This window comes from Alexandromys fortis, unplaced genomic scaffold (assembly GCF_014885135.2).
Source record: "Alexandromys fortis isolate MF-2015 unplaced genomic scaffold, M_Fortis_MF-2015_v1.1 scaffold_233, whole genome shotgun sequence".
Taxonomy (NCBI): domain Eukaryota; kingdom Metazoa; phylum Chordata; class Mammalia; order Rodentia; family Cricetidae; genus Alexandromys; species Alexandromys fortis.
This window is the reverse complement of record NW_026068146.1, coordinates 664455-684256: the sequence shown is the minus strand read 5'-3', so window position 1 is coordinate 684256 and position 19802 is coordinate 664455. Positions and strand designations below refer to the sequence as shown.

Sequence of the window (19802 nt, the reverse complement as noted above, 5' to 3'; positions counted from 1 at the left end):
CTCTGTCTTCTCTCTCTCTCTTTTTTCTTTCTTTCTTTCTTTCTTTCTTTCTTTCTTTCTTTCTTTCTCTCTTTCTCTCTCTCTCTCTCTCTCTCTCTCTCTCTCTCTCTCTCTCTCTCTCTCTCTCTCTCTTTCTTTCTTTCTTTCTTTCTCTTCTCCCCTCCCTCCCTCCCTCCCTCCCTCCCTCCCTCCCTCCCTCCCTCCCTCCCTCCCTCCCTCCCTCCCTCCTTCCCCTTCCTTCCACAGAGTCTCTGGTAGCCCAGGCTGACCTTTAACTAAGGATGACCTTGAGTCTCTACCTCCAGAGTGCTGGCATCGTGGACAAGTACACCACCATGACCATTCTCATTCAGTGCTGGTCATGGAGCCCAAAGCTTCATACATGCTAGGCAAGCATTCTAACTGAACTGCATCCCCAGTTCTCAGACCCTTGTGTTCTCCACACTTCCTAGATGCTCCTGGCTTCAGGAACTGCACTGAGCAGTTGGTAGCCTTTGGGGTTCTGATATCCCAGGTACAACTTTGTTCTGCCCAAATAGACCATATATGCAGGCTTGTTTACCATATTAGGCATAAAAACTTTTAAATCAGGAAAACTTAGGTTATACCAGGGCTGTCAACAGTGCCCCTGTCTCCAGCCTGTTCTCCACCCCTCTTCCCAATGTCCTTAAGGGGCCTTTGGACTCAGTGCACTACCTCGGCCTCCTATCCTTTGGCCAGAGTATGGGCCAGGGGACCCCCGGAAAGGATCCCACAAGAGAGAATTAAAGAGTTGGAGGAGAGGTGTACTCGCTTAGTTGTAAGATGTCACCTGTCACCTCTCTGTCAGCTAGAGCCACCTTGTGATAGGCACCTCCGCTTGACTTCCCCGGGGTTAGTGATGCCCCCCTCACAGTGATGCCTAGCATGTGGTAGAGAATCTTGACTTTCCTTCCTCCATGGTTCACCTGCCATCCAGACACAGCCCTGCTAGGGACAGCTAGCTTGCTTGTTGTATGCTGAGGGCTGGGTAGGGGAAGAAGAGAGCTTATGGGTGTTTGTTTTGCCCAGGGTGGCCTTTGTATCCTTACTGCTCCTCTGCCCCTTTCCTCATGCAGGATAGAAGTAGGCACCTGTCCATGGACCTTGGATTAGAAGGAACGCCAGACCCATTCCTCCCTATCACTGCTGTTCAAATAAAACTCACGTCCCCTGGGCTGTGGAATGCATTCTGCCAATGTTGGCTTTGGAAAGATGCCTTTCCCAGCGTCCCTGCCCCCTCCAGAGCTGCCAAGTGAGCAGGCTAAGTGGGGCAGGCTGGTGCAGGAGTGTCTTGTCAGCACCCCCAGTGTAGGTAACAGGAAGAGGGAGGGTGTCCTGATGAATAGCTTTTCCACACACCCCTGCCCAACTTCTAAACTCTAGTTCTAGCCCTGCGTCCCTTGGAATGACTGGCCCAGTGAGTGGGACTAGCTAACTTATAATGGGGAGCCTCAGAAGATTCAGTGTGTGACGGGGCTGTTGCACCTTTCTGAGCCAAAGGTTTGTTCACCAAGGCCATTTGAACAGGGAGTTCCAGTTGTAGACTCAGTACTGGTTTGAAGGGCAGTGGGAATGAAGAGAAATACTATATGCCATGTATCTCCCTTTGAAGTGGGTGGGGTTAGTGTGTGTTGTGGTGGTGTTATACAGTGCTCAGAGGTAGGTACAAGCATAGCATATTGTCACCACCCTAGGTTCTCCCAGTAAGCAAATGAATGTAGGTCGGGATGCTATGGTATGCCCTGATTGCTGGGTCTGGGGGTTGGCTTCCTTTGAACCTCATCTCTCACTACACTGCTCATGGTTTGTCATGTCCATTCTTTCTTTCTCACTGCTCTACACGGGACTCTTGACTTGTGCCCTGTTGCATCCGAAACTGAGGACCCTATAGGATAATCATTCCTAAACAATCATCAATGATGGCTGGAGCCAAGCGAATTTGGTCTCCTGCCTCTCTCACTGCCTGCAGCCTCCAGGCCTAGAGGCAGCGCTGTCCCAGGCTTTCCTTGGCAAATTTCACTGTACCCACCTCCAACCCAGAAGATGATCTAAGCAGGCCCTTCCATCCAGCAAGCTCCCTGGGGGGCTGCCAGCACTCTTGGCCAGGACACTAGTCCATGAGGCAGGTCCACAGGTTGCTGGTGAGAGGACTTCAGCACCTCTCTAAGAGTTTGCCTGGCAGTGCCCTCCCACCCCTACCAGGGCAAGTGTAGCTCTAGAGTTGTGGAGGGCACTCTGGGTACTATTCTAGAAAGTTCCTATTGCTACACAGTATACTGAAGACTAACAGATGTGTTTTGACAGTCTTGTCTTTAGAATACCAGGAACTGAGGCTTCATGTCATCAGTTCCCCTGCTTGTTCTGTTGGGGGTCCTTATGTATCCTTGGGTATCCCCCAGCCATTTGTTCCTGTACCTTAAAATTTCTCAGGACACTAAGCTTCCTGAAACCAGTTTATCTGTCCTCATAGTATTGCACATCCTGCCCTGGTGGCTCTGCTTTTGCAGGTTGCCTTTGTTGATCAGAGTGGTGTGTTTCAGCCCGGGGCGTGGGTGGCCCCTACCCAGATGGTATGGAAACCCTGATGCCTGAGCTGCTTGGTCCACGGTGGTTTTCACCAAGTGGTTTTAAAAGCAGGTTTGAGGTTCTAGCCATACTTGAGATTTTCAAAAACAAGCCAGGGGGTGTAAAGTTTAGCACTGAGTCACAGAAATTCAATTTAAAAAACAGAAGCTAGGCTGGGCCAAGCTTTAGAGACTGGATTGTTGATGACTTTTTTTCTCTTTCTGCCTCATGCATTTTCCGTAATACAGTTGTAGTGTGTTTATAACAAAGAACTTAATTGGTTGTTCTTAATGTGTGGGGAACACAAAGCCAGTGTCCCTTCAGTAGTCAGTGGACAGTGGGCATGAGTGTAACCTGCTGGGGAGTCAGTGCTCAGGATGACAAGAACTTTCTAGAAAGCCTGATGAATAGTGCCAGGGACTGGAGGAAACAGGTGTGGAGGTTTGAGACCAGGCTGTAGAGGTGGCTCCGTCATCTTACCTGAGTTTAGATTTTCACACCATGTAAAAAGCTGGCCATAGCAGTGTGTACCTCTAATTCCAGGACTGAGGAAGTAGACAAGAGAATATATGGGGCTTGTTGACCATCCCTACCAGCCAGTCACTGAGCTCTAGGTTTATCGAGAGAGCCATCTGCAAAAATAAAGAGAAAGTGATTGAGGAAGACACCCCAAATCAACTTTGGCATGTGCTCACACACACATAAATACATAGCCCCCCCCCCTCACAAGGTGTAAGACTGGTCAACTGGCCTGACATGGGCCAAGAAAGGCATATAATTCCATCCATTGTACTTCCAGGTGGCTGTTCCCCAGGGTTGGTTGGTGTCTTGCAGGAGTGGGTGTGGGGAGCACTCTTCTGGAGGTCTATGAACAAGTGAAGTCCTGACCTCTATACAACTCCAACCCTGCCACCTTCCTTGGGGCCCAAGAAATCTCATCCTGTGTTTGAGATTAACAGGAAACAGGAGCCCAGGCAAGATATGAATTAGATTATTATGGACAGTCCAGGGAATGCAAATACTAGGGGAGATGGCGGTCAGGTATGCTTGATATAGATTCTGTGAATGGGATATGCCAAGATGTGCTTTTATTTCTTAATATGATATTGCTCATTAAGCTGTTTAAATGAATAAAAGAAGAAAGTTCAGATCATATTACTGAGCATTGACAAGTTTCAGGTGCTCAGTAGCCACACCAGACCGCACAGATGAGTGGACCTCAACGTGCAGGGTTCTGCTGGACTGTATGCTGGGCTGTTTTCTGTTGCTCATAGTGCAATATCACAGATGACTTCGTAAGTTGCGAAGAAAAGAGGTTTATTTTGGCCCACCACCAAGGGCCTCTATCTGAAGATGGGTTTCTTACTGGCAGTACTCTGAAGTGGTGCATTATAGCACGTGTTTAAAACAAGTACCAGAGTGTGAGACTGATGTGGAGTGTGTGCGTGTGCACTCTTATAAAGCTACTAGGATTCAGTCATAGGGCTCCACCCTGATGGCCTTATCCAGTCCTGATCCCCTCCCTAAGGCCCAACTCAGAACATCAAATTGGATTAAATTTCCACAATTTCTACCCTCTTAACAATTCACCACGGGGATTAAATTTCATCCCATAATCCCTTGGGGGCTCTCACATCATCTCTAAACCACAGGAGTACAATATGAAGGTGCTAATAATCCCACATACCTGTGTGCCTAGTCATCCTGTGTTCCTGCTCTAAGGAGGGCTGGCCGCGTGTGCAAGATTAGAAGACCCTAAAGTGGGGAGAGAGAAAGGGAGATTAGTTTATTCCTGTCTGGTTTGCTTTGTTTTATTTTTGAGACAAATTCTTGCCATGTAGCCCAGGCTAGCTTTGGACTTGTGAACCTCCTGGAGGCTTTGGCCTCTTGAGTGTTAGGATACCAGGGGTGTGCCGCTGTGCCTAGTTGCCTTTGCTGTCTTTGTACTTTTTGCTTATCCTTTAAGGGGCCAGTGTGGGCCCTAGGAACTGTCCTAGCCTTAGTGTTCATGTTCTCTGTCCTCTCAAGGAACCTTTTTGCATAACTCTTCCATCCACCAGCTTGGCCTCTGCTTAGGCTACTGATCCTCCTGGGCAGGCAGTGGCTTGCCCTGCCTTTGTTTTGCCCCTTTCTGGGCACATGGCTGTGGCTCAGCAAAAACTTAAATGAATCAGTTGGCTCTGTTCCAAGCTTCACGGAACAGGGAATGTCCAGTCATGGCTCTGGTCCCACCTTCTTGGGTTAAATGGATTGAGTGACCGCCCTACACATGGGTGGGGTGCTGGTCCTTGGCTGTACGTGGCCTTTGCAGCAGCCAGACACAGCCCCTTTGTCCCTCCATAAAGGCAATGGCTCAGAGGCCCCTGGGGAGATTGAAGGCAAAAAAAAAAAAAAAAAAAAAAAAACTTTGTTCTTCCATCTTTCCCTTTGGTCTCATGCTGTTTTTCACAGGATTGGCCAGAAGCCTCATGTTAGAATGGGGAGGGCGAAGGGCCATGAAGACAGCAGGTCATGTCCTGATGTATGCTGTACTAATTTTATATTAATAACATTTTATGTGTACGGGGGTTTTGCCTGCACGTGCACCACCTGCATGCTTGATCCCCCAGAAAACAGAAGAGGGGATTGCATCCTCTGGGACTGGAGTTAGCAAATGATTGTGAACTGCCACATGGGCATGTGGCTCGAACTCGGGTCTTCTAGAAGAGCAGCAAATGCTCTGAGCCATCTCCAGCTTCTGGGTTAGTTTTTAAGTGACCTGGCCCAGCTCAGGAGCCTCAGCTTCAGTAGATATGCGGATGGATGGACCCTCTGGCAATTCCCAGAAAGCCCTTCCTGCTGCTGTCAGGGAAACTAAGCTCACGGGAGGATTTCTTCTTCTGCTCGAGTCGGGTGACTTGGGAACACAGTGTATTTGTTCATCCTTCCGTCTCCCATGCCCACACCCAGCCCACCTTTCCACACAATCCCTATGTCTGGATTTTGTAAGCTTGTGGCTCAGGAGCCTCTGCCTGGCTTCATGCTTGCCGTGGCCCCTTTTGCTGTAATGCTGAGGACTGTCCCGGGATAGTGGGCAGGTGGTAGTGTTTGTATTTTATAAGTGAAGAAACAGGCCATGATTCAGGGCAGGGGACCAGACAGTAGCTGACATTGGGCAGACTTGTCAGCTGAGTGTTCACCACTCAGTAGGAAACTGAGGGAGTTAAGGATTTAAACATTTTAAGGTCTCTTTGCTTGTGATAGTTGTTTGGGGGTAAAAAAGGACTTATTATGTGGCCTGGTGTGGCCTTGAACTTAGGGTCCTTTTGCTTCAGTCTCCTGAGTGCTAAGATGTGACACGTGCTTGGTATGGAGGGATGTTCTTGCTTAAGAACACAGCATGCACTCTGTAGGCTGAGACAAGAAGACCACAGAATTCGAGGCCAGCCTGGACCTACACAGTAAATTGCAGGCCAGTCTGGGCTTCTAGTGAGACCCTGTTTAAAACAAAACAAAACAAAACTACCGAGTCCTGGGGTGGGATGGGGTGGGGGAGGCGTGTGAGCAGGGTAGGGTCCTCCTCTAGTTTTGGCAGTGGGCCATTGTCTCTGGTAAGATTCTTGTGCTCTGCCAGCAGCAGACTTTCCATTTCCTGTTGCCTAGCTTGTCCCTGGTCCTGGGCCCCAGGTTAGTGAGAGTGGGAGTTTCTTCAGCTCCTACCGCAACCCTCACCTCAGCCTGGCCCCACTGTCCTGGAAGAACGCGGGCTGGGTTTTTCTGTCATATCAGTACCAAATGGCTTATGCTTCTTAACCTGGTCACATCCCACAATGTTTGGTAGTGATGATAGGTAGGCGGGGGAGCTATTTTGGGTGGCCCCTCTTTCTTCACATGCCTGAGGGGTCACTTTTCCCCACACACTATATGTCATCCCTGTGGTCACTAAATGTGTGTGTGGGTGGGGGAGTCCTATGGACAGAACTTCGGGTGTGAGATTTGAGAGGTAGAGCCATATTACAGATAGTCATAGTCCTCCTTGTTTCTGCAGTAGCTTTGGGGTTATGGGGTGTCATAGTCTCAGTTGTGACTCAGTCTTCTTCCTCAGAAGCCATTGAGGCAGAGAAAGCATTCCTGCACTGCCCCTCCTTCCCCTGACCCCCAGAGTACGTCTATGCCGAGATGCCTGTGCCCGGTTCCTGGCAGTTTCTTGTACAATTTATTCCAGGGAGGATGGAGGCCAGCTGTTGTCTGTCTCCAGCCAGTGACTAAAGTAGAGGAAATGGGCTTGGACCACAGCCGGGGGCTGGTGGGGGGTTAGGTTAGAGTCGGGCAATAAGGGAAGGGTTTTGTGACAGGTGGCTTTCAGAAGGAGCGGGCAGGGAGCTTTGTGGAGACGATGGGGCGAGAGCATGTTTGGAGCATGGTTGGATGACAGCCTCTCAGACAGGATCTGGAGGCGCAATTTGGGTGAGAGGGGTACAGCAACCAGGAGTTTTCCTGGAGTTATACCACCACCTAGCACGCTGTAGGCTTTGATTTTCTAATTAGTGAAGAGGTTTACAGTTTAACCGCGTGGTCATCTTAAACGAATTATAATCAATGGGGCTCTTCATAACCCTTTATCATCAGAACCCCCCCTCCCCGCCTTTAAGGATGGGTAGTTAGTTACTCATTATTATCCAGGCTGCCAGCCACAGTAGAAGGAGGGATGTGTAGGTGGGGTTGGGATGCTTGCTACATTGTCTGTGACATCTTTTTTTTTTTTTTAATTTTTTAATGGTTTATTTAACTTTATTTTATGTGCATTGGTGTGAAGGTGTCAGATCCCCTGGAACTGGATCTTCAGACAGTTGTGAGCTGCCATGTGGGTGCTGGGAATTGAACTCAGGTCCTTGGGAAGAACAGTCAGTTCTTTTAACCACTGAGCTACCTCTCCAGCCCCTGTCTGTGACATCTTGAAGGACACAACGGGACAGAGCCAATCAAACTCCTAAGGGTACAGGTATAACCTAGAAGAAACATGTGGCAGGATTTAGGGGCAGGCATCCTACTGGGGAGGCAGGAGCTGGGAGTTGTGCACAGTGGAGTAGAACTAACAGCTGCTGGGATTGGGATGCTGCACGATCTGAAAGGGCTCTCTCCTTCCAGGAGAGCCTGAGGTATGGCATGCACCAGAAGACCAGTGGACCTTCAACCGCTTTGAACATCCCTCACTCAGCCTTACCCTCCCATCTCCACCCAGTCTCTTTCCTCTAGAATCTAGTTCCAAAGTCCACAAGGACTAGGCTAGGACCTCTGGGGATACAGAAAGCCAGTGGGACCTGGAAGTCGTCACCACCACTTGCACTGGTAGTGCACCTCACACCCCCCTGAGCCATAGGGCGCTCACATCATGCCCCAGCAAGCAGATGTCTTAGAGACCCCATCGTTTCGTTGGTTAATATGGAGTGCTTTCCAGTGGAGGCCCTGCTTTGGGTTTAGTGGTGTGAGTGGAGTCTGCCTTCTGAGCTCTGACCCATTTGGTCAGTATACATAGTGAGTCAGATAAACAGATGCCCAATGGCATGATGAAGTGTGATGAAGCCCTGGAGCATGGCCCTCAGAGAAGGAGAGGGTGGAGATGAGACCTGATTGAAGGGAGATTGTGAGCCGGGACAGGTGTCTACAGGAACATGTGTGGAAATGATTGAAGGAAGATCATGAGCCGTGGCTGGTGCCTACAGGAGCATGGGTGGAAATGTGCCAAGCTCAAACCATTGTCCCAGTCTCTGATTGTCATGGTGGTGATAGGTGGCCAAAGGCAATGTCACATACAGCAGTCATAGACACTCAGAATAGAAGGCCCCTTGTTCCGTGTGTAAAACAGCCATGGCCACATCCACTTTCCAGGATCCACTTCTAGAACATGCTATTTGTCCAGAACCATGATTCCCAGCCTAGCCTAAATGGAACCATGGTTCTCCTGTTTTATAGATATGAATAAGTAAGCCAGCCATGGTATTAGGTCATGCTTCACCTGCTTGTGTGGTTAGAGCCTGGGTCCATCTGCCCAAAGCCAGGATCTTTGCCCTGGAGTTGCCCCCAAAGGAAGACTCCACACTGGACACTTGGAACTTTGAAGTTATCTTATTGGGCCATCTGGACATGTGTGTTCCATATAGACCTGGGTTATAGAGGCCGGGATGCAAGCAGCCATGAGGCAGGGCAGCTCAGCTGCAGGCAAACCAGCTTTTTCCCAGATGTCTGCTATGGATGAGGAGATGGCCAGTCAGTGGTTCCCACGGTGACCTCCTTTGTAGCCTACTCAAGGTGCTGTTTTTAGAAACCTTGAGTATGGCTTCCTGTGGTCACTCCTTCCATTTCTCCACAAGGTCATGCTGAATTGAATGAAGTGGGGAGCCTAAGTGTGTGCACCCTAAAGATGTGGTCAAGATCAGATCAGAGTGTGTGGCCATTCTCCTGCCATGCTGTCGTGTCTATCTAGAGTCTTTTCCAACTTTACAAAGAAACTTTCTTTGACAATTCCATGTATGCATACGATGTTCTTGATCGTATCCGCCATAATTCTCCCACATTCTCCATGAGCCACCCACCCCTGCCAACATGTGCCCCTAACTAGTGCTATCTATGATGTGCACATGGGTAACCTACCAGGAACCCCAGTCACTAAGAAAACGAATCCCCCTTCCATCATCATCAGGTGCCGTGCACCTGGAGGTCTAGATTCTGGCGGTGGAAAGGGATGACGTCATAAACTCAAGGCCCAGCATCTCAGATGGACACACATACTAGTACAGAGCAGGGACTTGGACCACTTGGGAGGGCAGTGGTGGTGAATTGGGGGCTCAGATGCTGCAGGGCCATGAAAAATGCCCGTCCTGTCTTCCAGCAGCTCGGCTCCAGAGGAGCCTGCTGGAGTGCCGGGGAGGGAAGGGCCCTTTCTAGCTCCCCACGGCCGGTTCTTGGGCAAGCAGCTGTGCTCTGTGACTCTATCCACGCGCAGGGATTTCCAGCTCTCCGGGTGTCTCAGGGTCCTTGCTGACATTCCATCCTGAGCTCAGACCCCTGCAGTCTTTCCCTGTACTCCTGGCCAAACTTTGCCCTCTCTGCACTCATGGGAGGAGGGCCGGCTGCCTGCCGGGAACAGGGCAGGTGACTATCCCAGGGTGAGAACAATGGGGACAGAGCCACCTGCTTTGTTTTCTTTGTCCCTTCCAAGTGAGGACAGGGTTCCCAGGCCTGTGAAAGTCGGAAACCCAGATGTAACTGCTAAAAACCCTGCTGCTCCCTTTTGGCACAAGTCTGCTCCCAGGAGTTCTGGAGTTCGAGAGAGCGTGAGACCTTGCAGGTGGTGTCTCTGAGCTCCACAGAGGCTGCTGAGAGAGGGCGGGGAGGGCAGCAGGGGAATCCCAAAGCTGGATGGGAAGACAGTCACAAACAGACCTTGGGTCCAGGGTAGCTGTTTTTGAAAATTGGTTGAGGGGATGGGGGGCTAGTTCAACCGTTAAAAATGCTTGCCATGCAAACACGAGAACCTGGGTTCACAGCCAGTGCTCAAATCCAGGTGCAGAAACATGTGTCTGTAATTCCAGCCCTCAGGAGGCACAGACAGATGGGTTCCTGGAGCCCTCTAGCTAGCCAGTCTAACTGAATCTGAGTTCCAGGTTCAGTGAGAGACCTTGCCTAGAAAAATGAAGGTGGATAGGAGCTGAGGAAGAAAGCAGAGGACAGTCTCTGGCCTTCACACATCGACACATGGGTGTAAGACCTAGCTAACTGCTTCCCCTCCCCTGTGTTAGGTACTGTCCAGGTCAAGAAGCCACAGCACAGTAATCTTCCTTTGTGGTTTCACTTTCTATAAATTTCTGATTACTTATGGTCAACTGTGGTCCAAAAGTATTCAACATAAAATTCCAGAAGTAATTCATGAACTTTAACTCACTGTTCTGAGTCACGTGGTAGAATTTCATGCCCTTTGCTACTTCCTGCCTAGGACGTGAATCATCCCCACTCTTCATCCAGTGTATCCACACTGTATCCCCTACCTACCCATTACTTACTTGTCACTGTGCTGTGGCTCCCTGTTTCTTGGAGGATAAGTGGGTCCCCTAAAGCCTGCCATTTTCCACCCTGCCTCATGAGCTGCCTGGGTTTCTGGGCTTGGAGTATGAATCTGGTGTGAGGCACTGCAGGGCTACCATGGCCGTGTGTGGGGGTGGAGCCTCGCCTGTACTTCTATAGATGGTTGCTTTTTCAGTGGGTGGGCGCTGGACACTTTTCTTCAAGGATGAAACATGAGTATAGACAGGAAGGGCCTTCTCTCCGGTCTAAGAGAGTATGGGAAGAAGACAGAAAACTGGGCCTGGCAGTGGGGCTCCTGACCTGGGAGTAATAATTTTCCATGCTGAAAGCAATATATATTTTGAACATGCCAAAGAAGAGGAAGGGTAGGGTGAGGAAAGGCGCTGGTCTGGGCGGTAGAAAACTGGAATTTTAGGAGGTCATGGTCAGATCTTCTTTTGTAGAGAAGATGTAGTTAGGGAGGCTAAAGGTTCCTGGAAAGTCTCCAGGTCTTGGTAGAGAGGATGCTATGACATCTGGCTTGTTGAAACTGCAGCAACTGATGAAGGAACAACACGGTGTTGCCCTCCCAGGCCCCCCACCATCTGCCCCAAAGGAGACCTGCTCTTTCTTGGGTAAGACAAGATGTTGTGAGCTGGGCCTCCCGCTGGCACGGGGAGGAAGGTGGTACGACTGGACTCTTGATCTGAGCTGTGGCTGCCCTCTGAGACACACCCCAGTCACCCTGCGCTGGGGAGAAGGCAGTGAAGAAAATACCAGGAATTCCTCCCTGCCCTCTGTTCTCTGCTCAGATAGAAAGATAGAAGGCCCTAGTTCTCCGCTCCCACTCCCTGCACTAAAGGCAGCTGCAAAAGTTTTTCATTTGTTTTTAGTTTGCTTTGAAAGAAATTTGTTTTCTTGTTGGTTTGGTTTGGTGTGTGTCTGTTTTTGATAGCCCAGGCTGGCCATGAGCGTGTGATTCTCCCCTTACCTCCTGGAGTGTCAGGATTGCAAGCGTGCATCACCATGCCTCACTTTTGGGGACCCCCCCCACAAAGTGACAGGGTTTCACTGTGTATCCATGGCTGCCCTGGAACTCACTCTGTAGACCAGGCTGGCCTCGAACTTACAGAGATCCGCCTGCCTCTGCCTCCCGAGTGCTGGGATTAAAGATGTTCACCACCACCCCCAGGTAACCATTGGGAGAATTTTTAAAAATCTGCGAACAGGCTGGGCGGTGGTGGCCAGGGGAGTCAGTGGTACCACTAGCTCTTCCAAGATAGTTTTGGTATGTCCCCAGTCTCAGTGGGGATTATCAGATTGAGTGGGGGCCCACTGCTCAGCTGGGCATACTAACACTCTCCATTGACTCCTCACTTCTCACCCCGATTCCTAAACTGCTTTGAGGGATGAAGGATGGTTTGGGGTCTCCCTTCTTTGACCTATGCCTGGCTGTAGCTTAAAAAAAAAAAAAAAGACAGTTGCTATACTCAGTAGGCTGAAACAACTGTGACTTCTGTGCAGAGAACTCCTCCATTCCTGTTGGGCCTGCTTCCCCCTGGCTTTTTGTCTGGAAGGGATCATACTAGAGACCAGTGGGCATGGACAGTGAGTGAGTGTGAGGCCAGTGGCAGGCAGACTTTTGTTGATTGTGACGCTGGGGACAGTTAGGAGCTAAGTTCAGAGAAGTAGCCATCTGTCCCTGCTGGCCTTGACCTCACCTGTTTGCTTAGTTGGCTGGCTCATGGTGAGGATGACTCAAAACTAGAGGCAGCTGATAAGGTTCCCTTTTGAAGGATGGTGAGCCTTGGTTTCTCCCTGCCCAGCTATGGAGACACTGATTTCTCCATGTGCCCTGAGGAAACCAAGAGATGAGAAGATAGAGAAAGAGAAAGTAAGAGCCAGTTGCCACCTCTTCTCACGGACCCTGCCTTCTAGGCATAGGCTGAACTTCTCGCCCTGTCCAGGATTTGACACTTCTCCCGTTTCTTTTTGTGGGGGAGTGGCTTTTACTTGGATCTGACTTGTCTACAGTGTCTGTGTTCTTACTTTAGACAGAGAAAGACAGATGAGCCTGTCATGCTGATGACAGACACACTTGGCCAACTCTCACTGGGTCCTGGATGCTCCTCGTGTGTTCAGAAAATACAGGCCAAGAGCAGCCAAGTAGTTTACCCAAGGCTGCTGGCCTTTGAGAGACCCTGTCCAGCTCACTCCCAGGTGGGTCCAACTGGTTCCGCTTGTATCTAAGATGACTCAGTCTGTCATCGCTACAGTGGACTGTCTGTGACTAGGGGTGAGTGTATTTGGAGCGAGGTGTTGGCAAGGAGTCAGTGAAGTGCCAGGCTGGTAGTAAATACATCAGTCTGCATTGACTTCTATATTTCTTCCTTTTCCTGGTCTTTCCATAGCCACCGCCTTTGTGAGGGTTTCCGGAGGTGTCAGGTGTCCTTCCTGCAGGAAGGACAATCTGGTCACCCCATGGGTATTCCCCTCAGTCACTGCTTGCTCTGCTGTCTTGTAGCCTTTCCTTTGCTCTTTCTGTCTCTGCCCCCCCCCCTCGCCATCCCCTCTCCAGCTGACTTCTTTCCCTTCCCTTAGATTGGGGGAACCACTGTCCCTCAGTGAGAGGTTGTCATCAGTCTTCCCCACCCCAGTATTCAGCCTTATCCTGAACACCCTACCATTTCTGGGGCTTGCATCTCCCCTTTTATAATGGACAAAAAGCTCTACTTTGTTGTAGCTAAAATTGTTTAAAACGCAATTATAGCCGGGCATGATGGTACAAGCCTTTAATCCTAGCACAGAGATGCAGGGGCCAGTCTGGTCTATATAGCAAATTCCAAGCCAGCCAGGGCCACACAATGAGTTCCTACCTAAAAGCAAAGCAAATTACTTTAGAACAATGCTCAAAGATGTTGGGTGTGTAGGCATCAGAAGACAAATGAACCCCATTCTGTATCCATACTCACGTAACAGTATTTAATTGTGCAGCTACATTATGCTAGGCAGAGCCTAAGCTCCAGGAATACAAAATCTCTCCCTTCTTGGGGCTTATACTGCAGGGGACCCGCCTTTTCTGGTGACATTTAACGTTGTCTTAGTTATTACCTGGGGTGATGTGTTATAAGCCTGGCGTCATCATACCAAACAACTTAACATGTGTCCTGCCCTCTCCCTCTGTACTATAGTGGTACGAGCTCCACCACTGACCTTAGGCTGGAGCCTGCTTCTCATCTTAACAATAGACTAATAGTGGTTCCTGCTTTTCAAGGCTTAGCCACTCACTGAACAAAATGTTTTAAGTACTTTGATCAGCACCTGTCCCCATATGTGCCCAAATATCAGCGTAAGAGCAACACAGTTAGGAGATGGTGTCTGGAAGAGCCACCGAGAGGAGACTGAATGGTTTCAGCATCTGCAGTCTGGGCAGGTGAGGTGGCTTTCCAGGCCAGTGGGACCATGTGAACATGGGAAGGGATCCAGCAGTAGCCAAGGAGAGTGCAAAGATTCTGGTTCTTGCTTGGAGCGCACCATAGGTTGCAGTTCTGCAGGGGCAAGAAGAGAGGCCAGCTACTCGGGTTGTATCTTACACAGTAGAGGAGGGTTCTATGTTTGGGAAGCCATAGTGGCCATAGGCGTTGCAGGCAAGACTGCATAACTGCATGGTTGCTGGTTAGATGGATGTGGCTCATGCCTTGGCCACAGTTTCCCCTGCCCTATGCAAAGAAACGTCCTAAACTGTGATGGTGTCCGTAATTCATAGTCGGGGCATAGATGTTGGCTTACTGGAGGCCTGGATGGGAGTGGCCACGCTGGGTTTAGGGCAGTGTTTTTTCAGCTGATGGGAAGGAGTGGAACTGTGCATAAGTCCTTCCTGCATCCTCTGTCCGGGAAGGGATTAGGATCACCCTGACTAGAACCCTGGGTTCTAGGCCCAGCCTTGTAGCTTTTAGTACCACGACCTCTGGTTACTACTTCCTTGCTGTCTCATCCTTGGTTTCTCATTTGCAATGTGGAAAAAATGATAGTGTCTTTCCCAGCAGAATTCTGTCCTCATTAAATGAGCTAAAAGGCATGTAAAATGCTGAGCACAACCTTTGGCATGTAGTAAGACCTCAATAAATCACACTGGCTTTATGATGAAGGTGACAAGTGGGGAACTCGATTCCGTCTCTAAACAGGAGCCTGGCCTGGATTGTGCAGGCTCGGCCCCCTCTCTCTATCATCCTCCAGGCTTAGGCGGAAAATGAAAATATTGTCTCTTGTGAATTTAGGAGCCAAGTTAAAGAGTATTGCGAATGAACAGGGGCCACCTCCTCCGGCGAAAGCTGTTTCCCTAACCCTGAGAACAGGACGCCTTGTCTAACAGGGTTTGTCTGACTCCCCCATGTCCCTCCCCTAACCCAGGGATGACCTCCATCCTGGGTCAGCCCTTCTGTTCTGGGAGACTGGTTCAGGCCTCCTCCTTACCCCGTGGAATCCCAGCCATGGCCAGCCATGCGTCTCCACCAGAACCATGGCTCTGCACAGTGGGAACATGGGTAGCTGGCCCTCCCCAAGTTCACATCTAGACTCAGCTCTGTGCCAAGTGATGACTGACAGAATTGGGAAGAGTCAGGCAGGTGCTGTATGTGTCAAAGTCCAAGCAAATGGGTGTCTGGCCACAGCAATACTGTCCCATTCTGTGATCATCCCCTCCCCACCCCCATCTTTGTTCCAGCTTTGGCACGGAGCCATGCAGATTCCAAACCAGCCACATTTGAGAAGGGTGCATAGAGAAGCAACAGAGAGGGAGCACTGGAGAGCCCCAGGTCTGTTAAAGCAGTGGAGGGAGGGAAGCTTGGAGTTGCCACAGATGTCCAAGTCTTTACCTTGTGTGCCCATCTACTCCTCTGCCACCCTTCTACAGCAGTGTCTTCCCACCATTGCAAGGCTTCCTGAAGGTGAATGGGGTTAGGGACTCTGAGTCAGAAGAGGCCTACCTTACATATCTTCCATATCTGTCCTTGGTAGATGACTCAGGAGAACTCAGGCAAGTCACGGGGAAAGCAGGTGAGCCGTGGCTCTTGTTAACCCAGGGAGGGAGAGGCTGAGGCTGCAAGTTCTTATTCAGAAAGTCTTGCCACCAGTGGGGTGAGGGCAGGAAGGCCGGCATTGCCATTCTCCATGTCTTCCTGTATTCTTCAACTCTGTGTTGGGTGGCTGTTTAGTTCTTTCTCAAGACTTCCAAATGCCAGGTGGCCCTTGAGTGGTGAGGCATCTCGGGTAGGGGTGTCCGTGAATCTGTGGCCTGCCGTCCGTGTCATGACAGCCTCATCTCTGTCAGCCATGAGAGAAAACCTGTGAGAAGACAGATCCTGTCTGTTGACAACTGTACCCCCTCCTGGCATGCAATGCACCCCGGGAACACCGTCTTTCAACCTTCCAGAAAGCAGAGCTTTCTTCATATGGTGTGTGTGTGTGTGTGTGTGTGTGTGTGTGTGTGTGTGTGTGTGTGTGTGTAATTCCCTGGTGGACTTCTCAGTACCAGGAGCTGATAACTGCAGCGGCAGATTGTTCTCTGCAAAAGCTTCCCTGGTGGCTCTTCTCGACTGTCAGCTCTTGGTTACATGATGTGTGTAGTCTATCACAGAGTGGAACGGACCCTGAAACGCAATGAACTTGGTATCTCCAACCCTGGGTAGATAATCCATTTCGGGGTTTACTTTTTACCCTGGTGTTTGCTGATCTGTGGTCAGCTGAGACCAAGGACTCTCCCCTTTGTCCTATGCTAACTTTTTCAGTTTTTTTTTTCTTTTTCGCACATATGTATGTGTGGTGGTGGTATATGAATGTACATGTAGAAGCCAGAGTTCTGCACTGAGTGTCTTTCTCTGTCTCTGCCTCATTGTTTGAGACAGGGTCAATTAATGGACCTGGAACTTACTGTTTCAGCTAGATTGGAACAACAGCCCCCACCCCCACCTGGCAAACACTGAACCATGGCTCCAGCCCTCTCCACTTCTCCACTGGCCTTTTCTGATTCAAAGTGTGAAGACTGAAAATATACTCATTTTGTATTAATTCTGACTGTGGTATTGTGGTCATCTTCCCTTTCTGCACTGGTTCTTAATTTTGCATCTTCTGCCCAAGGGAGTGGTAAGTTGTTGATGACTTGGCTGTGCCATTGAGTAAATGAAAGGAACCATTGTAGAGGCCAGGCCTTGGCATGACCCTGGGGTCCTCTGTTGACTGGTGATGAGAGTCCTGTTTAGGGATGTTGAGCTGCCTGTGAATGGGCTGAGACACTCTTCCTCTCTCCAGTTTGCACTGTTGAAGGTGACTGCAGGTCGCCTTGCTGGCTCTGGCGTTGAGTGCCTTACACATGACATCGAGGCTCTGCATCCTTCAGTGAAGGAAGTGTACTCAGCTTCTTCCAAATGTTCAGATCTCCCAGAAGGTTTCAGAAGTCAGAGTTGGTGGTACACACTTGGAAGTCCAGCATTCAGGAAACTGAAGTAGGAAAACTGAGTTTGAGATCAGCCTGGGTTTCATAGAGAGATGGTTTCAAAAACAAAATATCTAGAATTTACCCTTTTTTCTTTTTGTAAACACACAGGCAGCTTGTTTTCTGACATCTTTCAATGAGAATGATCAGAGGTGGTAACCCAATGTCATTTTAGATCCAATTCAAAGGCATTCTATTGATTGATTTGCTTGTTTGTGTTTTTGTTTGTTTGTTTGTTTGAGATAGGGTATTATATAACTCTAACTAGTCTGGAACTTGTGATATATAGATCAGGCTGGCCTCAAACTCAGAGATCCACCTCCCTTTATTTCCTGAGTGCTATTATTTATTTATCTAAACCTAATTTTTATAAATTTTAATTCTATGTATGTGTGTGCATTTGGGTATGTGCAAATGCATGAAGGTGCCCCTGGAGGCCAAAAACACTGGATCTCCCTGAATCTGGTGTTACAGGCAGATGTGAGCAGCCTGATGTGGGGACTGGGAACCAAACTTGGATCCTCCGTGAGTAGACGTGCTGTTAACTTCTGAGCCCTCTCTCCAGCTCCTTGCTTATTTGTTTTTGAGACAGAGTCTCTACCGTAGGCTGGCTTTAAGCTCCTGATGCTGCTTCCACCTTCCAAGTGCTGGGATGGCAAGTGTGCCACCTGGGCGAGGGGAGCACTCTACAGTCAAGTCACACCCCCATTCCTGCACACTTTGTTTTATTTCGGGCTGTCTGGCTTAAGATTTCTATCTGAGGTAACAGGTGGGGGCTGAAATGGCTCTGCCTTTTTTCCTCATCTGTTTAATGTCAACACGTGGGGCTCTAGAATTTCCTCATTCTCTTGTTCAGATAGATTTTTAAAGTTAAAAGTTGGATGCTGAGGTGTGGCTTGTTACCAGAGCTATCTTCCAGCAGGTGTGTGCCCCTGGGCTCAATCCCCCAGAATTGAAGAAAGAACCTGTTGGATGGTCCTACAGGTCTGTTAGCATCTAAGATGCCCTTATACATAGACTGCTTACACCTCCAAGTGCCCTGGGTAATGTCACTGTGAGAGCCCCTGTTTCCCTTGTCTCCTAGGCTTGGGAATGACAGTGGGAGGTAGAACAGCAAGCGGCCTGTGGTCTAATGGGGTGTCGGGCAGGCATGTCATCATGGAAAATTCTTCACTGAGTACGCAGATCCATTTACACGGCCTCTGCTGCTTCTGCAAACTGTGCATTCCTTCGAAGCCATCCATGCGTTCCCTCCTTCCCTCCAAACCTCAGTCATGCTTCGGGCGGCTTAGAAATGATGGCTTCTCCACTTTGCCTTTGTTTCCAGCTCTCGCTGTTCCCTGCTGTCCTTGGCTTGGATTTTATAGGAAATTTGGCTGAGTTTCTGGTCTCTAGTCTGATGGGTCAACCCTGGGGCTGACCTTGAATGACAGAACTTGAAACCCCCCATTCCCCATAAAGGACTCTCGGGTGCCGGCTCTGGCAGCTGGTACAGCTCCATGGGTTGGATGAGAGCTGAGTGATGGGCAGAGCCGAAGTTTGGAGTAAGGCAGATAGAGGTTTGTGGAGCAGGTGTGGTGCTTTGAGAATGCCTGCCCTGGGCCCCTGCCTACTGGGACTCTGTGGGACTGGTAACACAGTTTTGATCGCCTCGAAGGGTACTCAGCACCAGTTTATCTGTCTCTGCCCCAACAGTTGCTTATCCCAGGGCAGAGAGAAGAAAGGATCTTCGGGGAAGAGCAGTCTGTCAGGAGGGGGGTCACATGAGCATCATCCCCCCGCCCCCGTGTGTGTGTGTGTGTGTGTGTGTGTGTGTGTATAGGGGGAAGGATGGTTAGCTGGTTTGCATATCCCCAAGGACAAGGACACACATCCTTGGCCATGAGATATTGAGCTGAACTCAGTGGCTGTCCCACAGGGAAAACGGTTGGAGTTCCTTCCCAGGCCATAGAGGACTTAGGTATAGGAGACTTCCAAGGCAGTTGCATTGCATACGGAGCTCTTGGAGTTCAGTCCTGGGACCAGCACCACCAGGGAACTCTTTCGAAAAGCCCTCTTCCTGGCAGCCTGTGGTAAAAGCTGTCTTGGCTTTGTGGGTGATTTGGAAACATGTGTCTGTCAAATTTTGGAGCCAAGTTCCTAGTTCACATCTCTCCCTAGCTACGTGGACCCGGGTAGATCATTCAACCTTTCTTGTCCTCTCTATAAAATGTTTCAGCTGTATAGCAACGACCACTGCTAGAAACTTTGATATTGGTTAAGTGAAGATACTCTGAGGTGTGTTGTTGCTGGATCTCAGGTAGCCCAGGCTGACTTCAAAGGATGGTCTTGATCCTGATCGTTCATTCCCCTCTTTGGTTTTATGAGACAGGGTTTCTCTGTGTAGCCCTGGCTGTACTGGAACTCGCTCTGTAGACCAGGCTGGCCTCGAACTCAGAGATCCGCCTGCCTCTGCCTGAGTGCTGGGATTACAGGCTGCGCCACCACCGCCGGCCTCTTGCCTCCTCTTCAGTATCAGCTTTTATAAGTGTGTGCCATGGGGCCAGGTTTATGCTGTGCTGGTAATGAAGCTCAGAGTATGCATGCATGCCAAGCAAGGAGGACTCTCACTGAGCTGCCTCTTTAGCACCCAGAAATCATGTCAGCCCTGACCTTCCCCGTGTTTTGTTGATTTTTTTTTTTTTTA

The 19802-nt window shown here is 49.7% G+C and overlaps 1 protein-coding gene and 1 long non-coding RNA gene across 3 annotated transcripts in view; one reads left to right on the top strand and one right to left on the bottom strand.

The window, feature by feature from the left end:
- Window positions 1-19802, top strand: part of Kcnk5 (potassium two pore domain channel subfamily K member 5) — a 40995-nt gene that overhangs the window by 14478 nt on the left and 6715 nt on the right. The window lies entirely within an intron of this gene.
- On the bottom strand, window positions 240-19795 carry LOC126491371 (uncharacterized). Its single transcript, XR_007589383.1, has 3 exons — window positions 16157-19795; window positions 15612-15969; window positions 240-14174 (listed from the first exon to the last, which is right to left on the bottom strand). It is a non-coding gene; the product is annotated as an uncharacterized lncRNA (long non-coding RNA).